This window comes from Pholis gunnellus (assembly GCF_910591455.1).
Source record: "Pholis gunnellus genome assembly, chromosome: 11".
Classification (NCBI taxonomy): domain Eukaryota; kingdom Metazoa; phylum Chordata; class Actinopteri; order Perciformes; family Pholidae; genus Pholis; species Pholis gunnellus.
Window position 1 is genome coordinate 7,357,961 of NC_136538.1, and position 11,039 is coordinate 7,368,999.

Below are 11,039 nucleotides of genomic sequence, written 5' to 3' on the forward strand. Positions count from 1 at the left end.
GCAGCAGGCTGTTGAAATGTTTGTCTTGTACGGTAGAAGTCGCTGTGTTAAGTATTTTTCAACAAGGATTGTCAATTTAACCTTTCCTTCACTATAGGCTCTCCTCAGTGCTAACAGGCATGGGTGTTCTGTAGTAGCGTTGTGCTGTTGCAGTTCTGATGGGATTATCCTAAAGCCACATTGGATTCTAGTGGATTTCACTCTACGCAGTAATCCTGTAGAGCGGGACTGGCTGAACTAACTCATTTATTGTTTTTGTACGCCAGCTTCTTTCCTGTTTGTTTTCCAACCTGAACGACTGGAATGCTTCGACTTTCAGCATCTGAAATGGACGCTGAGCAATTATTGTGATAAATGTCTTATTCATGTGTTTCTGGTGTGGGTCCGCCCCCAAACAATGCAGAGCTGTAATATTTGAAATGACTTTGGAATAAATGTGACTTTTTATGAATACCGATTGGTTGTTTTGTTCTCATCTTGTTGGTGAAGAAAACCTTTTACATTTGCGTTGATTACTCTGACTCCTAAATACTACTCTGATGATTTATGCATTGTTTTGAACTTTAATTGTATATAAATCAGGACAACACATTACAGTTAATAACTCAGAGAGCATTTCCTATGTTATTTTATTTTTGTATAAACAAAATATCTACTTCGTTAGACTTTATATACATGCAGTGGATAAGATATTTGAGCACCTACTCGGATATGAATTTCACATTTCATTGATGCAAGCCCTTGACATATAAGTGAACCTATAAACAAATCGACACAAATAAGGTTATATTTCCCCTGTGTTTCTGTCTGACCCGTATAAAAGCAAAGACCAGACAGCCACAATAACATGACTCATACAACAAACAGATACTTTTCTACAAAGAGGAAATGTGCATCTACAGCCTGGACATGTAAAACCTTAAACAGCAGTGATACTGAATTATGGAAAACAACAGAGAGCAGTAACGGCGGCCATTAGCAGTTGGCAACACACAGACATTTAGAGGTTTTTGGCAGGTATACACACAAAGCTGTCCTAGCAACTTTCATGGTATTATGGATGCAGTTTGTTGATGGCAGAGGGCTCCTGCCCGAACAAACTTTTCGACCCGCACTCTCCGGAAAATCAGAAACAAACTTGGACTGACCTCACAGTAAATATTCAACACACAAGTTGTTCTCACGGGTCCTGGGAAAGAACAACTTAAACTCCAGTTGTCCGCTGAAGCCCACTGCTAATGGGTAAGTCGGTCTGTCCCTCTGTGAACCTGACCCCCCCCACCCCCCCCCCACCCCCCTCTTTTACTGGAACAACAAGGAGGTAGGCACTTCTGCTCTGCCTGATCCGTGGAGTACGGGTATATGTGGGCCACTTCCACAGGAGGGCTCGGAATGCTGAAGTGGAGATAATCAATAGTTAATGGGAGCAGAAAATGTAATGACAGTGAAGGATGACATTTGAACCTGGGGGAAGGTGTAGCAGCAGAGAACAGTGCTGCATGTATGCTGATGGGTGCCCAGGGCAGTTATGAGTTCACAGCTAGCTTCTAATGCCATATTAATGATTTCCTTTTTTCAACCTGACACAGGCAGGAGTGAGGGGGTCGTTTTTTTTTGTAGCTTGCTGCCATCACGCTGTTTTGAAAAAGCAATTTAGAGGAAAATAAGTAAATAAATATATTTTTTTGGGGGGGGCGCAAAATAGCTTGAAAGTTTGTGACAAGTTGGTAGGTAGAGCTGACACTCAATTCCTGATGAAATATTACTGCAATATTCCTCTAGGGACAGACTAGCATGTATGTCGCATTATACTTTATATGCTACTTTCTATACAATCTAGAGTAACTATAGGATGTTTAGTGACTGTTATGGTAAAATGTTGGTTTATTGTTTTTGAAATCTACACTATTGCTATGATAGTGGATAGTTTTGAAGACTTGAAGCCCTCTTCTTATATTTGATTCTGATAGTATCTATGGGCTTGTTTCTTTGCTAGCAGGGAACTTAATAAGTTGTGCTGCAGGTTGTCTGTGTATCTCGATATTTTCATTCAGGAGCTGTAGACCGAGGTCATGTCCTCAGCAGTTTAGCAGTTAACCTTCAGCCAGTGATGGAAGCAGTAGGTCTAAAAATATACCCCACTACATTACAAGTAGAAGTCATGCATTCATAATGTTACCTTAGTAAGCAAAATGTAGCTAAAGTAAGAGTAAAATAGCCACTACAGGTATGTAAACTGGTGTCTGTCAGAGTTATCATTTATATCATAATGTTGGATAATTGTTACTGATTCTTCCTACTTGCTTTATAATGTCATAGCTGGCCATAGGTGACTTCATTCTACTGTTATCTTATTACTATTGGGTGGTTCACTGCATCATATTATTCTATATATACGGATGGTTTAACGTGACATTTTGTAAAGACATTGGTCTTCAGAGGATGTATTCTAATGACAAGTACAGCTTCAGAGAGCCGCTGGCATGTTAACGCTTTATTTATCTTTATCTGAAAAGTAACCTGTAGCTGCTGCCGTCAGATAAATGTAGCGAAGCAAGAAGGACACCATTTCCCCATTAAACCCAGTAGAGCAGCGGTATAAAGTAGCCTTGCAGAAAATCAGCAAACTTGAAATAGGCTCGGCCTCTAAGCTTGTAGTACCTCAATGAGTATGGCTGCAAGTGGAATCCAGTGGGTCTATTTTTAGATGTAATATGTTTAAGTTAACTACCATATTCAAGTTTTATTCTTGGCAGTGTAAAGAAGGCTTTGAAAGCTTTAATCGTGCAGGGCCATTGCGTGGATTTGGATTTAGATTGATGATCTGTCACCCTCTGATCATTCTGTCCATTTTATTTCTTCAGTTATTGTTAATCCAGGCTACAGCCTTCTCTGTTTCATACACTACAGTTTTACTCCCCCTTTTTTGTAGTAGGCTAATGTGCTTTAGTCTTTTCTCCATCGGCAAGTGACCAAACTCAGGGAAACGAGTTCCTAATTCCAGATAATTAAGTAAAGTCGTTAATCACAGCAGTGTGTGAACCTCGTGAACCTCTCTAATTGACTGCCCGTTGTTCCTCGCTCATTTCAAACGGCCCCATCTAGCGGCCGCTCGGCCCCATTTATTACATTATTTCTTTTCTTTTTTTTTGTCACCGTGAGAAACAAAGTGCCAGTGTGCAGCGGGGACGTCAGTAGCTGCCTGCGCGGCACACGCAGCGGCGGATCGCAGGAGACGGAGCGCTTTCACTCACTGTGGCGATGAAAGTTGAGCGCGACGCGCGGACGACCTGCGAGCATCCTCCGGAGGAAGCTGTGCATTTGGCTCTGGCTTAACGAGCGTCAGTTTCCAATCGCTTCACCATACATCCGTCGTTGCTGCGTTTCGACCCCGGCGCACGGACGGATAAAGGACAGACTCCGAGGATCACAGGTGAAATGATGCCACTGTTGCTGTTTCAGCGGGGATGCGGCTTTTTAAAAATATTTTTTTATATTTGTGCATTTGTGTCAATTTGATCGTTTGCTCAGGTTTCACGTCAACTTAGTTTGCTGTGTGTTCCATTGGAATTGGCGTAATTAATGAAGATTTCACTCACTCAGAAAAACAGCAAGGGCACCATGTCATCGAAATGTAATCGCATCTATCACAAAAGCTGTTATATGCTTGATGGAGAGGGGGGGGGGGGCAGATTGTTCAAACCTGCAGGGAAAGGCTGTTGCACCTGTAGAGGCTACATGGGTATCTCTCTGTAAGTGCACTGTTTTGGTATTTTCTTGTAAATGAGACTGAGGCTGCTCAAAGATGCTTCACATGGGGTTTCATTGCTGCACAAATACTCTGCTTACACACTCCAGGATGCAACATCCAGTCCACACAGCCCTAAACACATAATACAATGTCTGTATCGTCTCATAAATTCATAGTGCCCAGCAAAAACAGGTGGTTGAATTGATGACAGGGTGTGATTTTATGAGAATAGCTGCTTGTTTTGCGGTGATGGTTATGATCACTATATTGGCATTTATTCACATTTTTGTTTTATTCTAAATGTCACTACATCTCTCTGACACAAAAAAAAAATCAAGCTTGTCTCCACACGCCTCCTGTTACATTTCCTGCTTCAGTCTGCTCCTGGCAGGGCTTTGTGTATGAGCAAATTTCTCACCTTGTTCCACTGCACATAATCTTAAGATTATATGACAGTTTTGCAAGGGCTTGCCGGTTTTGCATCGCACGTTCAGGCAAACTTTCTTTTGATTTGGGTCACTCGTAAGATTTACAGTCAAGAGGATAAAATTCAATTAGGCAGCCCTGCAGCAATCTTTACTCACTGGCAGATGGCTTAATACTCTTGGATCCTGCCTCAGTGTCCCTCATTGCTCTAATTGGATTTCATCATTTCACACTGTTTATTTGTATAAAAATGAGTTTCTCAAACGTGGCATCATTAATTCAATGCTTTCTCAGCCCTGTCAGATCCGAGCCCACTAGCCACCACTGTCTAAACGTCTCACATCTTGTCCCCCGTGATCTGCTTTGTCATAAATTGAAGTAGACCTCAAAGTAAATTGTTGCATTTCCCCATGTGCCATCGACGGTGTGTTGGGATGTTGTAGTGTAAGTAAGAGAATCTGTAATGTGCAATAAATAAAGTGCACACAGCGGCGAGTGCATATTGTCTGTCTGAGTTAATTCAAGCCCCGAGGAGATGGTTTTCCTCTCGATGACATCCAGGCTGATTTTACGGAGGGACATCGCAGGAGTTTTATTCTCCAAGACAACGTGGATGTCATGTTTGCTTGTTTTCGGGGGCTCTTTGTCAGACTTGAACCGTGCACACTGACACAGAAATCAGAAGGATGGTGTGAGCCTCACCTCTGCTGCATCATTATCTGTCACCAGTAGGCTTTTCAGGCGGATCAAATTTGCACATTTGCAAATATTTCTCTAAAAGACGGACAAAAACATCCAAGCTCGTGTCGTGGAAAATTCCTGGAGATGAGAGCGCAGCCTCGGCACATTTGGCCCTATTTATAGCATTGTTGTGTGAGTGGAACAGCTATCAACCTCCCTGGAAGAAACCTGTCTGAGGCAGGTCAACCTTAACAAGTCTTAACCGCCACGCACTGAGTTATTGAAGCCTTAGCAATTCAATCTATATGAATAACAGTCTCTTATTAGTCAAGGTATAGAGCTAAATATGTCACTCCGAGCTCAGGTTGTTGTGTCGAGACTTATGGGCCTTATTCGCTCCGCTGGGTAATGAAAACGATAATAATTTATGAGTCATATATCAATGCGATGGTGAGCATCATTGAACCGTGAACTAACAGCCAGGTTGAGTCTCTGCTTGCTTGATTAATCATTGTTGCTGCACCTCAGTGGTCAAACCGGCTATGTTCAATAGCCTGAGATGTAAACAGAACTTTGGCCTTTGACAGACGAATTTATATCTGCAGCGACGGTAATGAGTGAACCCACTCCTGCTGGCAAACACTGAGGCTAATACAGAGTTCATTCTCACTAGTGCAGGGAGCAACTGCAACATTTAAATGTCAGTTGAAAGTGGAAATATGGTCAGTGCTAAAAAGCAATAGCACAGGGCCTGTCAGCATTTAGATTTGCATGTTAATAGGGGAGCATAATAACAAAATGCAACTTTATTATTGTGAAATTAGCCACTTACGGGAAGATAATTAGCGTTTCCTGCTGATGCATGGTTGCAATTCCAAGGTAACGCCCTCTGTATGTGTGATAATTGCTGTTTACTGTGTGCAGAGAGTGCAGCTGTAGAGCTTTCTGAAGCCAGTGAAGGAATATATAAGAAAAAGGGAAGGACATATTTTAATATTTGGCAGAGTCAGGTCCTATTCTTATGGTCTTGTCACTTCTTTGACAGCTGATGTGATTACCATTAGGCTACTTATACACTGGAACTGGATTTTGTGCCAGCATTCAGCATCTTTAAATCTGACCTAGATTTAAATAGATTGTCATCTGCTCGATACTTGTGACTGGAGTTGACAGTCTTTTTTATGCGTCACTACTTTCCCAAATCACAAATAGGCGTGCTTGTGTTAATTGGAGTTTTATAAATTCATTCATAAGAGGTATAACTGACCCCAAACATAAGTAATGTCACTATGTAGGATGACACACTGGACATGTATTTGTCTATGAAGGATTTCTTTGTATACACTATGTGTTTATGCACAGCCCATTCAATATAAAAAAGGTGTAATGACAATTTCCTTCCATCAAGTGTGCAAGACACAGCTACCGCTTCAATGCTTTTCGACATTGTATTTCAAAAAGATAATTAATTGAGGAAATAAACAATTATTAACACATTAAATTATTTTACACCCCAATCAATGAGGAAGTAAAGCCAATGCTAACAAAGATTAGCCAGGCAATGATGTCATTTGAGATATAATATAGGGCACTATTCCTGTCTGTATACATAAGCAATATGTAAAACCTGCAATAAAAAAACAAAACAAAGGAAATGAGCATACATTATTTTTATTACACAAAAGAAACAAGTATGTCATGTTTTTCTATGTTGAATGGGCTATGCATGAACAAATGGTATATACAAAGAATTAATTCACAGACAAATAATTGTACAGTATTTCATCCTATAGTGTCATTACCATTTATGAATAACACAAATTTGAGTATTGCTTTCTTTTATGATACTGACTTCTAATGACGTAATGTTGAATCTTGTAGAAATAAAAGCAGCTTTCTCCATCGAGTTCCCAGCGGAGGTCTTCCTGCTGTTCGACCTGTCAGGCTTGAGGTTTGAACTGACAACTTCACATCCCTGGTCTGAGCTCTGACTGAGCATAGCTGTCTGGCTCAGCAGAGGATTAGACACTCAGTTCATTTAAACTCTGATGCCCCTCGATCACTGAATTTGAGCTCAGATGTTTCAGTATATAGTCTATAAGATCTATATTTTACTTCAGGGTGTTTGCCAGATTACACACACACACGCGCACACACACACACACAAATACACATACTACATCACTTCTCACAGCCTGTGCTTGCATCATTATTTATTAATCAAAAAATCAATTAAAGAAACAACACTAAAGTGCAACGTAGCACAAGAGCAAATTTAAGTGGAGGTCTTAGTTTTATTGGCGTTATTATAATGCTTGTTTAACCACGGGAGGCTTTCTGCCTGTTCCTAAAATTGTTTTGGTGCAAGCCATTACAGTGCAGAACAAACTAAATATTGCATTTTAAAATTCAGAAGAATAATATATGTAAACATGTTTTATATATATATATACATGTATATACACACATACATATACATACATATACATCTATATATATACACATACATATGTACATATATACATATATGTAAACATATATATTTATATATTTGTTTTTAAATTAACATTGACATTTTATTTCACTTGGTAATAGCTTGGACCACTACGCAGAGTCCTTTCAGTTGCTGAACAGATGTGGTAACAGGGAAACCACATGACCAATCAGCTCTGTGTGGTTTTAAAAAAAAAAAGGAAAAAGCTGACTATTCTTTTAAAACAAAGATATACAGCTACATTTTCCAGCATTAATAAGTGTTTGTTTTCCAGAGATAATTGTTCGGAGCTGACAAGTGTTAATTGGTGAGTTGTTTTTCCGCTTGCGGAGCTGACGTTTTTGCCCTGAAGTGGGTGTTTAACTGTGTCAGAAAGTGTGAATGAACTCGGTGATGCTGGCTTATATAAACTCTACTTCTGAATGATTGATGGCTGCAACTAGTTGTTAGTATAAGGCTTTACAGTAGACGGGGCCACCTCAGGTCGAACCTGGGCAGAGAGGGTTTCTACATCAGGTGTTGATCATAAAAGGGACTTTACAGAACCATGGTTGCAGTTTATAACATATTATGAGCTCATTACACTCAGATTAATACTCGTAATCTGTTTGTGTAATAGTCCATAACACAAGCTTCTACCCTATGCTGCAAAGATGTGTAGAGACTGTGTTATCTTTACGTGAGTTCATACTTATTTTTCCTTTCCAGTCAGAAAGCCATTGCGAGTGTTCAAGATCGAGCAGTGAAGCAAAATAAAAAGAAAGTAATAAGTGAATTCTCTACAGGCCTGTAGGGCAAAGATAAATCTATAACCTTTCACCAAGTGGCACATAGGCAACACTATAAATGTAAGAAAGTTTGCATTTGCTTGAACTTGAGGAGCAGTAAGAAAAAGTATCTACAAAGGCATCTTGAAAACAGTAGGTGCTATGGCGAAAAATGTGTGTCTCAATCTAGCATGTAGAATGTGGCACACATTATGCTGTGTGGCTGAGGATTAATTAGACATTTAGAAAAGATGAAATCTGTATTAAAAATGACATCTGGATGTTATGAATCATTTAGTTGCAGATCCAGATAATTTACATAGGGTTGTTAAGATTCAGTTTTTATGGGATTAAAAAAGTGTAAATATTAAAGGATGAAGCTGCGGCTGTTTCTATATTTGTCTCACTGTCAACAGAAACCATGAAAACCAAGAACCCAAACTAACAATGTGCAGGTCTGCTTCTCAGTACTTTTCGATTTCTCTATGCTGTGTGTCGCACTCACCCCAGAACCAATTTTTAAACATGATCACAAATATAGTAGTTTCTACTTTCAGGAAGGCTCTGTATTCTTTTAAAGCAGCAGGGCACAGTAGTTTAAAGTAAAGGTTACTCACTCAGAATTAAAGAGTACATTTGTTGGGGACTATTTTCAACAACGGATTATTGCATTTGGTAACTGGCTGGTAAGCAAGTTACAACTTATTAGATAGGAACATAAAATCGGCTTGGTGAAACCCGGCACAAAAAAAAAGAACAATTTGTTTTAGCTAGCTAGCGGCTCGCTAGCTTGTTTGCAGAGTGCAAGATTTCTTTGTATGTCCAAAGTAGCTCTGTAAAATACATTACTTCCTTCGTAGTAGTATTTCAATAAGTTGCAACGCTGCTGCGTTCACACGGGACATTTTGATACGGATTTGCTACATTTGTGCTAAGCGCTGAGCTAAACAACAACTTAAGCAGCCACCAGCAGCTTTAACATACTGAGAGCGGGAGTCCTTGAGCCACTAGACGACTGAATATAGCCAATAGCAAGTGGAACAACACATTGTAGCCGACATGCAAAAACAGTGTGGCTCATTGATGTGTTTTTGAACAACAGGCACAGGAGAATGAGCTAAAATTAGGCGTTGGATAGACTTAGACTTACATTGTCAGTACCAACAGCTTGTTACTGGTTTTGGTCTTTTCATGGTATTTGTTAACATTGGCAGCGTGGGCCTTTAAGATGCTGTGGTGCTGTGGCTACTGTGTGCCCAGTTGACAACCAGCCTGAGGGCCACCAAGGCCTCCGTCCTGACAGAGAGTGCAGCAGCAGCAGGCTCAGTGCGACAACTAGTAACAGCTGTTAAGGTGCAGAGGTGAGGCTGAAAAAAGCCAAATGAGGTCCTTTTACTAATGAGGCCTGGGCTCATCTCTCTCTCTCTCTCTCTCTCTCTCTCTCTCTCTCTCTCTTCTTCTTCTTCTCTCAGCTGCAGCAGCATTATCGGTATGCACCTCGTTCTGCTTCCTCTCCGTTCCAAAGCAGCTCCAAGGATTCTGCCTCAAACATAGCAATTCAGCTAAAACGCCGCACAAATACCACGTGTGGCTGCAGTCAATTTGAGCCCCTTTCCCTCAGACTGGATCAGAATACATGAATATCAAAATGAAGGTCTTAAAACATATAGAGAGACTTTGGCTATGTAGTTGGAGTTGGATGAAAAGAATGCAGCTGGTTGTCGCAGCAGTATTTCTGCTCCTTCTATGTGTCACCAGATATTTGCTTACGGTTTATTTAATGCTTAGTAGCTCACCACCTCTTGCCACGGGCTCCCAATCACTCGGTTGGAAATTAAGCAGTGTTCATTGAGTTTGACAAATGAATCAATAGGGTGAACTATTCTTAAACAAGCACAGACAGGATTTAACAGTTAATTGTCGAGTCAGTCAATACGGAGTAATCTCACCTTTCAAATTAAGCTTCACATGTCTACACGGCTGCAGCCCGTTAAACAGGGCTCAGAGATAACGCCGAACATTTGGTGAGAAGGAAATGAAGGGAAGTAGGCCACCGAACGCAGCACAGCATCATAGCAGGCGTTGGAATTTCAATCAAGTTAAGCGAGGGACAAAAACAAAGACATTTTCAAAAACGTGCAGTCTCTGCAACTGCAGTTGATCCTGAGATTTCACTCGACTGGAGCTGCTGTATATTGACTCCTCTGAGAAGTGTAAAGAAAGCGATGTGCTTTTACTTTTGATTGAAACAAACCAATGAGATACTTAGTGGGCCTCCTTCAGAGAACGTTTTGCTGCACATAAGGCACTTTGCAAAAGATCTGGCCTCATTCTGAAATTGATATGGCTACTTCTGTCAGCTCTAGTAGATGCATCGTTCCAGACTGGAATTATGTCCTATTTTCAAATCAATTTCTGCCTTTGTAAAGTTGACTGCGATTCATTTTTTTTTTAAAAGCAGACATTGATCCTGATTCTTTGTTCCACGAGAAGAGCAGGAGCTTAAGAGTGTTAGATTCAGGTCCTTCTTTGGCTATTTTCCTCTTACTCCGTCACTGCTGGGAGGGATTGATGCGGGGAAGTGTTACAGTATGAAGCAGTATTGATTGCCTAACACACACAGCCCTATGAATACTCCCTGTCCTGATGATCCAATTCACTGATCCTACAGGCTCGCATCACACTCAGCGGGATGCTTGCTCGACACGACGGGGCAGTGCTCAGAAGTCGCCCGAATTTCTTGCACTGTTGTCGAGACAAAATGAAACAAACCCCACACCTGGGGGAAAAGAAGTGACGAAATACTGAGCGCATAACCCCAGTTTAATTTTCTCTTTCCAGATGGACTGGCTCACACCTGAGATGTGAAGTGTGTTATGTGAGCCAAGGTGTTTTCCCACCTCGCTGGTGGTGGGGAGAG